The 9,726-nt window shown below is 42.6% G+C and overlaps 1 non-coding gene across 1 annotated transcript; it reads left to right on the top strand.

Moving 5' to 3' along the window:
- Window positions 1-7,369: 7,369 nt before the first annotated feature.
- Window positions 7,370-7,500, top strand: LOC127670266 (small nucleolar RNA SNORA17). Its single transcript, XR_007974508.1, has one exon. It is a non-coding gene; the product is annotated as a small nucleolar RNA SNORA17 (small nucleolar RNA).
- Window positions 7,501-9,726: the final 2,226 nt, after the last annotated feature.

Raw genomic sequence — 9,726 nt, 5'->3', positions numbered from 1 at the left:
GAGCTAAACAAAGAATTTTCACTTTAAGAATTTCGAATGGCTGAAAGGCACCACACTGTAACTAGTAGAAAAGAAACTGGGGAAGACCCTTGAGGACATGGGCACAGGAAAAAAGTTCCTGAACAGATCACCAATAGCTTATGTTCTAAGATCAAGAATTGACAAATGGAACCTCATAAAATTACAAAGTTTCTGTAAGGCAAAGGACACTGTTAAAAGGGCAAAACGGCAACCATCAAATTGGGAAAGGATATTCACCAACCCTACATCTGATAGAGGGCTAATATCCAATATATACAAAGAACTCAAAAAGTTAGATCCCAAAAAACCAATTAAGCCTATTAAAAAATGGGATACAGATCTAAACAAAGACTTTTCACCTGAAGAAATTCGGATGGCTGAGAGGCACCTTAAGAAGTGCTCAACATCATTAGTCATTAGGGAAATGCAAATCAAAACAACCCTGAGATTTCACCTTACACCAGTCAGAATGGCTAAGGTCAAAACCTCAGGAGACAGCAGGTGTTGGCAAGGATGTGGAGAAAGAGGAACACTCCTCCACTGCTGGTCGAGCTGTAAGATGGCGGTTCCTCAGAAAACTGGACATGACACTTCCGGAGGACCCTGCTATACCTCTCCTGGGCATATAACCAATGTATTACCCGGCATGTAATAAAGACACATGCTCCATTATGTTCATAGCAGCCTTATTTATAATAGCCAGAAGCTGGAAAGAACCCAGATTTCCCTCAAAGAAGGAATAGATACAGAAAATGTGGTATATTTACACAATGGAATACTACACAGCAATTAGAAACAAAGAATTCACAAAATTTTTAGGCAAATGGTTTGATCTGGAAAATATCATCCTAAGTGAGGTAACCCAATCACAAAAGAATACACATGGAATGCAATCTCTGATAAGTGGATATTAATTAGCCCAGAATCTCTGAATATCCAAGGTACAAATCGCATAACAAATGACTCCCATGAAGAAGTATGGAGAGGGTCCTGATCCTGGAAAGGATTGATCTAGCATTGGAAGGGAATATAAGGACAGAGAAAAAGGAGGGAGGTGATTGGAGAATGGATGGAGAGAAGAAGGTTTATGGGACATATAGGGAGGGGGGATCTTGGAAAGGGGAAATTATTTGGAATGTAAACAAAGAATATAGAAAATAAAAATATTAAAAAAATGTTCAACATCATTAGTCATTAGGTAAATGTAAATCAAACAACCATGAGATTTCACCTCACACCAGTCAGAATGGCTAAGATTAAAAACTCAAGTGACACCAGGTGTTGGCGTGGATGTGGAGAAAGAGGAACACTCCTCCACTGCTGGTGGGATTGCAAGTTGGTACAACCACTCTGGAAATCAGTCTAGCAGTTCCTCAGAAAGTTGGGCATTACACTTCCAAAGGACCCTGCTATTCCAGTCCTGGGCATATACCCAGAGGATTCTCCAGCATGTAATAAGGACACATGCTCCACTATGTTCATAGCAGCCTTTTTAATAATAGCCAGAAGCTGAAAAGAACCCAGATGTCCCTCAGTGGAGGAATGGATACAGAAAATGTGGTATATTTACACAATGGAATACTACTCAACAATTAAAAACCATTGTTTTTAATTAATTCATGAAATTTTTAGGCAAATGGTTGAAACTGGAAAATATCATCCTAAGTGAGGTAACCCAACCACAAAAGAATACACATGGAATGCAGTCACTGATAAGTGGATATTAGCCCAGAAGTTCTGAATACCCAAGACACAATTAACATATCAAATGATTCCCAAGAAGAAGGAAGGAGAGGGCCCTGGTCCTGGAAAGGCTTGATGCAGCAATGTAGGGGATTACCAGGACAGAGAAGTGGGAAGAGGTTGATTGAGGAACTGGCAGAGGGAAGAGGACTTATGGGACTTATGGGGAAGGGGGAACTGGGAAAGGGAAAATCATTTGGAATGTAAACAAAGAATGTAGAAAATAAAAAAAAGAAAGAGCTTAGTACAAGGAGACAAGGATGAATCAATTCCCATTCTTCTGCATGCTGACCTCCAGTTGAACCAGCACCATTTGTTGAAAAGGCTATCTTTTTTCCATTGGATGGTTTCAGCCTCTTTGTCGAGGATCAAGTGGCCATAGGTGTGTGGGTTCATTTCTGGATCTTCAATCCTGTTCCATTGATCTTCTTGCCTGTCACTGTACCAATACCATGCAGTTTTTAACACTATTGCTCTGTAGTATTGCTTGAGGTCAGGGATACTGATTCCCCCCAGAATTTCTTTTGTTGCTGAGAATAGTTTTAGCTATCCTGGGTTTTTTGTTATTCCAGATGAATTTGATAATTGCTCTTTCTAACTCTGTGAAGAATTGAGTTGGGATTTTGATGGGTATTGCATTGAATCTGTATATTGCTTTTGGCAAAATGGCCATTTTAACTATATTGATTCTGCCGATCCATGAGCATGGGAGGTTTTCCCATTTTTTGAGGTCTTCTTCCATTTCCTTCTTCAGAGTCTTGAAGTTCTTGTCATACAGATCTTTGACATGTTTGGTAAGAGTCACCCCAAGATACTTTATACTGTTTGTGGCTATTGTGAAGGGGGTCTTGTACTAAGCTCAAATCCAAATGTATCAAGGACCTCCACATAAAGCCAGATACTCTGAAGCTAATAGAAAAGAAACTGGGGAAGACCCTTGAGGACATCGGTACAGGGAGAAAGTTTCTGAATGGAACACCAATAGCATATGCTCTAAGATCAAGAATTGACAAATGGGACCTCATAAAATTACAAAGTTTCTGTAAGGCAAAGGACACCATCAAAAGGACAGATCGGCAACCAACAAATTGGGAAAAGATCTTCACCAATCCTACATCAGATAGAGGGCTAATATCCAATATATATAAAGAACTCAAGAAGTTAGACTCCAGAAAACCAAACAACCCTATTAAAAAATGGGGTACAGAGTTAAACAAAGAATTCTCACCTGAAGAATTTCGGATGCTGGAGAAACATCTTAAAAAATGCTCAGCTTCATTAGTCATTAGGGAAATGCAAATCAAAACAACCCTGAGATTTCACCTTCCTCCAGTCAGAATGGCTAAGATTAAAAATTCAGGAGACAGCAGGTGTTGTCGAGGATGTGGAGAAAGAGGAACACTCCTCCACTGCTGGTGGGGTTGCAAATTGGTACAACCACTCTGGAAATCATTCTGGCGGTTCCTCCGAAAACTGGGCACCTCACTTCCAGAAGATCCTGCTATACCACTCCTGGGCATATACCCAAAAGATTCCCCAGCATGTAATAAGGATACATGTTCTACCATGTTCATAGCAGCCCTATTTATAATTGCCAGAAGTTGGAAAGAACCCAGGTATCCCTCAACAGAAGAGTGGATGCAAAAAAATGTGGTATATATACACAATGGAGTAATATTCAGCCATTAGAAACAATGAATTCATGAAATTCTTAGGCAAATGGATGGAGCTAGAGAACATCATACTAAGTGAGGTAACCCAGACTCAAAAGGTGAATCATGGTATGCACTCACTAATAAGTGGATATTAACCTAGAAAACTGGAATACCCAAAACATAATCCACACATCAAATGAGGTACAAGAAGAACGGAGGAGTGGCCCCTTGTTCTGGAAAGACTCAGTGAAGCAGTATAGAACAAAATCAGAACAGGGAAGTGGGAAGGGTTGGGTGGGAAAACAGGGGGAGGGAAGGGGACTGATGGGACTTTCAGGGAGTGGGGGTCCAGAAAAGGGGAAATCATTTGAAATGTAAATAAATATATCAATAAATTAAAAATAAAAGAAAGAAAAAAATCTGGATGAAATGGACAATTTTCAAAACAGATACCAAATACCAAAATTAAATCTGGATCAGATAAATGATCTCAACAGTCCCATAACCCCTAAAGAAATAGAAGCAGTCATTGAAAATCTCCCAGCCTAACAAAGCACAGGACCAGATGGTTTTAGTGCAGGATTCTATCAGACCTTCAAGGAAGACCTAACACCAATATTCTTCAAACTATTACACAAAATAGAAATGAAGGAATACTACCCAATTCATTCTATCAAGCCACAATTATGCTAATTCCAAAAACCACACAAAGGCCCAACAAAGAAAGAGAACTTAAGACCAATTTCCCTTATGAATATCAATGCAAAATTACTCAAAAAAATTCTTGCCAGCCCAATCCAAGAACACATCAAAAACTATCACTCACCATGATCGAGTAGGCTTCATCCCAGGAATGCAGGGATAGTTCAGTATACAGAAGTCCATCAATGCAACCCACTACATAAACAAACTCAAAGAAAAAAACCATATGGTCATTTCATTAGATGTTTAAAAAGCATTTGACAAAATTTAGCATCCTTTCATGTTAAAAGTCTTGGAAAGATCAGGAATTCAAGGCCCATGCCTAAAAGTAGTAAAAGCAATATAGAGCAAACCAGTAGCCAACATCAAACTAAATGGAGAGAAACATGAAGCAATCCCACTGAAATCAGGGACTAGACAAAGCTGCCCTCTCTCTCTCCATAGCTATTCATTATAATACTTGAAATTCTAGCTATAGTAATCAGACAACAAAAGGAGGTCAAAAGGATATAAATTGGAAAGGAAGAAGTCAAACTATCACTATTTGCAGATGATATAATCATATACTTAAGTGACCCCAAAAACTCCACCAGAGAGCTGCTACATCTGATAAACAACTTCAGTAAAGTGGCCAGATATAAAATTAACTCAAGAAAATCAGTAGCCTTCCTATACTCAAAGGATAAACAGGCTGAGAAATAAGTTAGGGAAATGACACCCTTCTCAATAGTCTCAAACCGTATAAAGTATCTTGGAGTGACTCTAACCAAACCAGTGAAAGATCTGTATGACAAGAACTTTAAGTCTATGAAGAAAGAAATTGAAAAAGACCTCAGAAGATGGAAAGATCTCCCATGCTCATGGACTGGCAGGATTAATTTAGTAAAAATGGCCATCTTGCCAAAAGCAATCTACAGATTCAATGCAATCCCCATCAAAAGTCCAACTCAGTTCTTCATAGAGTTAGAAAAAGCAATTATCAAATTCATCTGGAATAAAAAAAAAACAGGATAGCTAAAACTATTCTCAATAATAGAACTTCTGGGGGAATAAGCATACCAGACCTCAAGCTGTACTATAGTGCAATAGTAATAAAAAACTGCATGGTATTGGTACAATGACAGGCAGGTAGATCAATGGAATAGAATTGAAGACCCAGAAATGAACCCACACACCTGTGGTTATTTGATCTTTGACAAAGGAACTAAAACCATCCAGTGGAAAAAAGATAGCCTTTGCAACAAATGGTGCTGGCTCAACTGGCAGTTAGCATGCAGAAGAATGTAAATTGATCCATTCTTGTCTCCTTGTACAAAGCTCAAGGGCTTCCACATAAAACCAGACACACTGAAACTAAAAGAAAACACTGGGGAAGAACCTTGAGCACATGGGCACAGGGGAAAAGTTTGTGAACAGAACACCAATCACTTATGCTCTAAGATCAAGAATTGACAAATGGGACCTCATAAAATTACAGAGTTTTTGTAAGGCAAAGGATACTGTCAATGGGACAAAATAGCAACCAACAGATTGGAAAAAGATCTTTATCAACCCTACATCTGACAGAAGGCTAATATCCAATATATACAAAGAACTCAAGAAGTTAGACTCCAGATAACCAAATAACCCTATTAAAATGGGGTTCAGAGCTAAAAAGAGAATTCTCAACTGAGGAATACCAAATGGTTGGGAAGCATCTAAAGAAATGTTCAACATCCTTAGTCATTAGGGAAATGCAAATCAAAACAATCCTGAAATTCCACCTCACAACAGTCAGAATGGTTAAGATCAAAACTCAGGGGATCGCAGGTGCTGGTGAGGATGTGGAGAAAGAGGACCACTCCTCCACTGCTGGTGGGATTGCAAGCTGGTACAACCACTCTGGAAATCAGTTTGGCTGTTCCTCGGAAAATTGGACATAGTGCTACCTGAGGACCCAGCTATACCACTCCTGGGCATATACCCAGAAGATTCTCCAACATATAACAAGAACACATGCTTCAATATGTTCATAGCAGCCTTATTTATAACCAGAAGCTGGAAAGAACCCAGATGTTCTTCAACAGAGGAATCATACAGAAAATATGGCACATTTACACAATAGAGTACTACTCAGCTATTAAAAACAATGACTTCATGAAATTCACAGGCAAATTGTTGGAACTAGAAAATATCATCCTGAGTGAGGTAACCCAATCACAAAAGAACACACATGGTATGCACTCACTGATAAGTTCATATTAGCCCAAAAGCTTAGAATACCCAAGATACAATTTACAGACCACATGAAGCTGAAGAAGAAGGAAGACCAAAGTGTCAATGCTTTGGTCCTTCTTAGAAGGGGGGACAAAATACTCAAGAAAGGAAATATGGAGACAAAATGTGGAGCAGAGACTGAAGGAACAGCCATCTAGAGACTGCCCCGCCTGAGATCTACCCCATATACAGACACCAAACCCAGACACTATCACTGATGCCTGGAAGTGCTTGCTGACAGGAACCTGATACAGCTGTCTCCTGAGAGGTTCTGCCAGAGCCTGACATACAGGCGCCATTGCTCACAACCAACCATTGAACTAAGCATGGGGTTTCCAATGGAGGAGTTAGAAAAAGGACTGAAGGAGCTGAAGTTGCTTTGCTACCACATAGGAAGAGCAACAATATCAGCCAACCAGACTCCGTACCCCCAGAGCTCCCAGGAACTAAACTACCAACCAAAGAGTACACATAGAGGGACCTATGGCTCCACCCACATATGTAACAGAGGATGGCCTTGTCAGACATCAAAAGGAAGAGAAGCCCTTGGTCCTGTAAAGGCTTGATTCCCCAGTGTATTGGAATGCCAGGGGGTGAGGTAGGTAAGTGGGATAGGGAGAGAGATGATTGGATTGGGGGTTTCTGTAGGGAAAATGGGGCCTAGTATTCCCTTAAAAAAAACAAGCCTGAGATAACCACCAGTCTGGTACCAGGCAGGCCTGGGCTGGCTCCCAGGATGGATAGCAAGTCAGAGACTAGAAAAACCCTCCTGAGACTGCAGGCCCCTTGGGCTGGAGTGAGTCCAAGTCAGACAACAGACTCCTGGCCCTCAATAAATAAATAAAATATCCAATAAAAACGAATATAATATGTTGTGTCTGAAATAATCAGATAAATTGAGATACATTTTCCCCATGTACACCTATGCCTTTCACTTACTACTTTCAGATAGCCTAATCTACCCACTACAGAGGGAATTTTAAAATACCCAGAGTACCCTGCAGGTGCTGCAGGTGTGGCCACTGTGTCACCTGTGCATCAGTAGATGGCAGGGAGGAGACAGGATATTTCCGTGCTCAGTGTTCTGACCTGTATACATCTGAATGATAAGTAGCCTAGTATTCCCTTAAAAAAAACAAGCCTGAGATAACCACCAGTCTGGTACCAGGCAGGCCTGGGCTGGCTCCCAGGATGGATAGCAAGTCAGAGACTAGAAAAACCCTCCTGAGACTGCAGGCCCCTTGGGCTGGAGTGAGTCCAAGTCAGACAACAGACTCCTGGCCCTCATATGGGGCCACTGGGGTGGGCCCAGGTTCGGAGTAAGCCTGAGATAACCAGCAATCCAGCTCTGTGAAGGCCTGGAGTGACAGACCATTCCTGATATAACCTCTATCTAGCAACATAATGCAAGAGCAGGGCATAGCACTCCAGAGACCACTCCTGAGATGACCTCAGACACTCAGGGACTCGGGCTCCTCTAAGAGGAACAAGCAAATGGTGCAGATATGAAAAAGAAAGACAAACAGAAGGATGTGGGCCCAACAAAGAGAGGTAGAACTTGATGCTCCAGGGTAGTGAAGAGCAGCCATGATAGGGTCCTGGAATGTATTGCTACCAGGGAACTACATCTGGCTGAGTCTGTGGCACTGCAGCAGCAAGGGTGTGTTACTACCAAAGGCTAGGCAGATGTCCCTATTTCTGTGCTGCTCTCTGGGGACATGCTGGTGTCTGGAGGCTGTGCAGAATGGGCTCTACTCTCACCTGGGCATTGTGGGATAGCTCGTCTCTAGGGGCATGAGAGCAGGGGAGAGCTGAGGGCCTGTGCAAAGCAGGGGCTGTGGAGACAAGCCTGGGAAAGCTGGCCCAGCCACTCATCTCCCAGACAGTGGCATAGATGAGGAAAAGATATCCTCTTCCCCCCTCAACTCTTATCATTTGAGACAGGGTCAAGACTTAGCCCTGGGGTTATAAGACCAGGAAAAGCATCCCTACCCATGACCTGCTGCAGCACTTGGGAGAGTGGGATCTACACTTTACTTGGGCAGCACAGTAGAGCTGACCCTGGTGGCAAGGGCACAGACAAGGCAGCTCTGAGAACATGAGCATGGGAGAGCATGTCCCATCATTACTTGTCTGCCCGTGTAGTGACTTGGGTGAGGGAGAGATCCCCCCTTGACCTTTACCACCTGCAGCAGTCAGGAGAGCTAGCCCTGAGGTCACTGGAGCAGGAGAGCTGTCCCTGCCCTTCACCTGCTGCAGCAGGTCAGAGAACAAGCAGCAGGCCCTGCATGTTGGCTAGGCAGCCTGGTAGAGCTTGCCCTGGATGTAGGGCTTATAGAAAAGCCAGCCCCAGGGCCATGAGCATGGGAAATCCAGTCCTGCCTCCTGTCTGGTGTGCAGTAGCATTGTCTGGAGGAGGGAGAGATGCTGTCCTCCCTTTCTTCAATCCTGGCCACCTATGGCATGTGGGAGGACTAGCTCCAGGATCTTGAGAGTAGGAAAACTGGTCATGTCTCTCACCTGGGCTGCAGCATAGAGTTGGCACTGGTTGTGAAGACTGCTGGTGAGCTGGCCCCTAGGAGCTGGGAAAGGCTGCTTGTTGGCCAGCTCAGATTCCTCTAGGACCCAGATCAATGGCTTTCAATTGGCACACCTTAACATCTATCCTACCAATAAACAGCTGAAGAGCATGAAGGGGCTCGACCTACGGATCCAATGCATAGGAGCTCCATGACTCAGGGAAACAACAGGCTCTATAAGAGGAGTCCCAGTGAGGTTCCAGTATTGATGGAAGTCAGAGACCTAGTACCAGATTGAGATATTGCAATGAATTTTTGCAAGCAAAGAAGTGTGGACAAAGGAGTGTATATTGCACAATGCACTGTGGCACACTACAGCTTCCACGATGAGATTTGGTTTTCTCTGCTGGACTTGGGGGAGGAAGCAAGGGTGGAGGGCAGGTATAAGGGGAGGCAGAGATGATTGGGATTAGGATGAATGATGTGAAACTCACAAAGAACTAATAAAATGTTTAAAAATAGAACCAGAAAACTTGGTAGTTGGAAAGACTAGTTGGACTGAACAGGGTGTCAGAGCTATGGAAAAAGAAAAGAGAACATAGTGTTCATATTATATTAATAGGTATCACATACTTCATAGAATGGCCATGTTGTACTGGATGGTTTTGTGTGTCAACTTGACACAAGCTGGAGTTATCACAGAGAAAGGTGCTTCAGTTGGGGGAAGTGCCCCCATGTGATCTGTGGGGCATTTTCTCAATTAGTGATCAAGTGGGGAGGGCCCCTTGTGGGTGGTACCATCTCTGGGCTGGTAGTCTTGGGTTCTATAA

The sequence above is a fragment of the Apodemus sylvaticus genome, chromosome 19 (genome assembly GCF_947179515.1).
Source record: "Apodemus sylvaticus chromosome 19, mApoSyl1.1, whole genome shotgun sequence".
Taxonomy (NCBI): domain Eukaryota; kingdom Metazoa; phylum Chordata; class Mammalia; order Rodentia; family Muridae; genus Apodemus; species Apodemus sylvaticus.
This window is presented reverse-complemented; position numbering and strand designations above follow the sequence as displayed.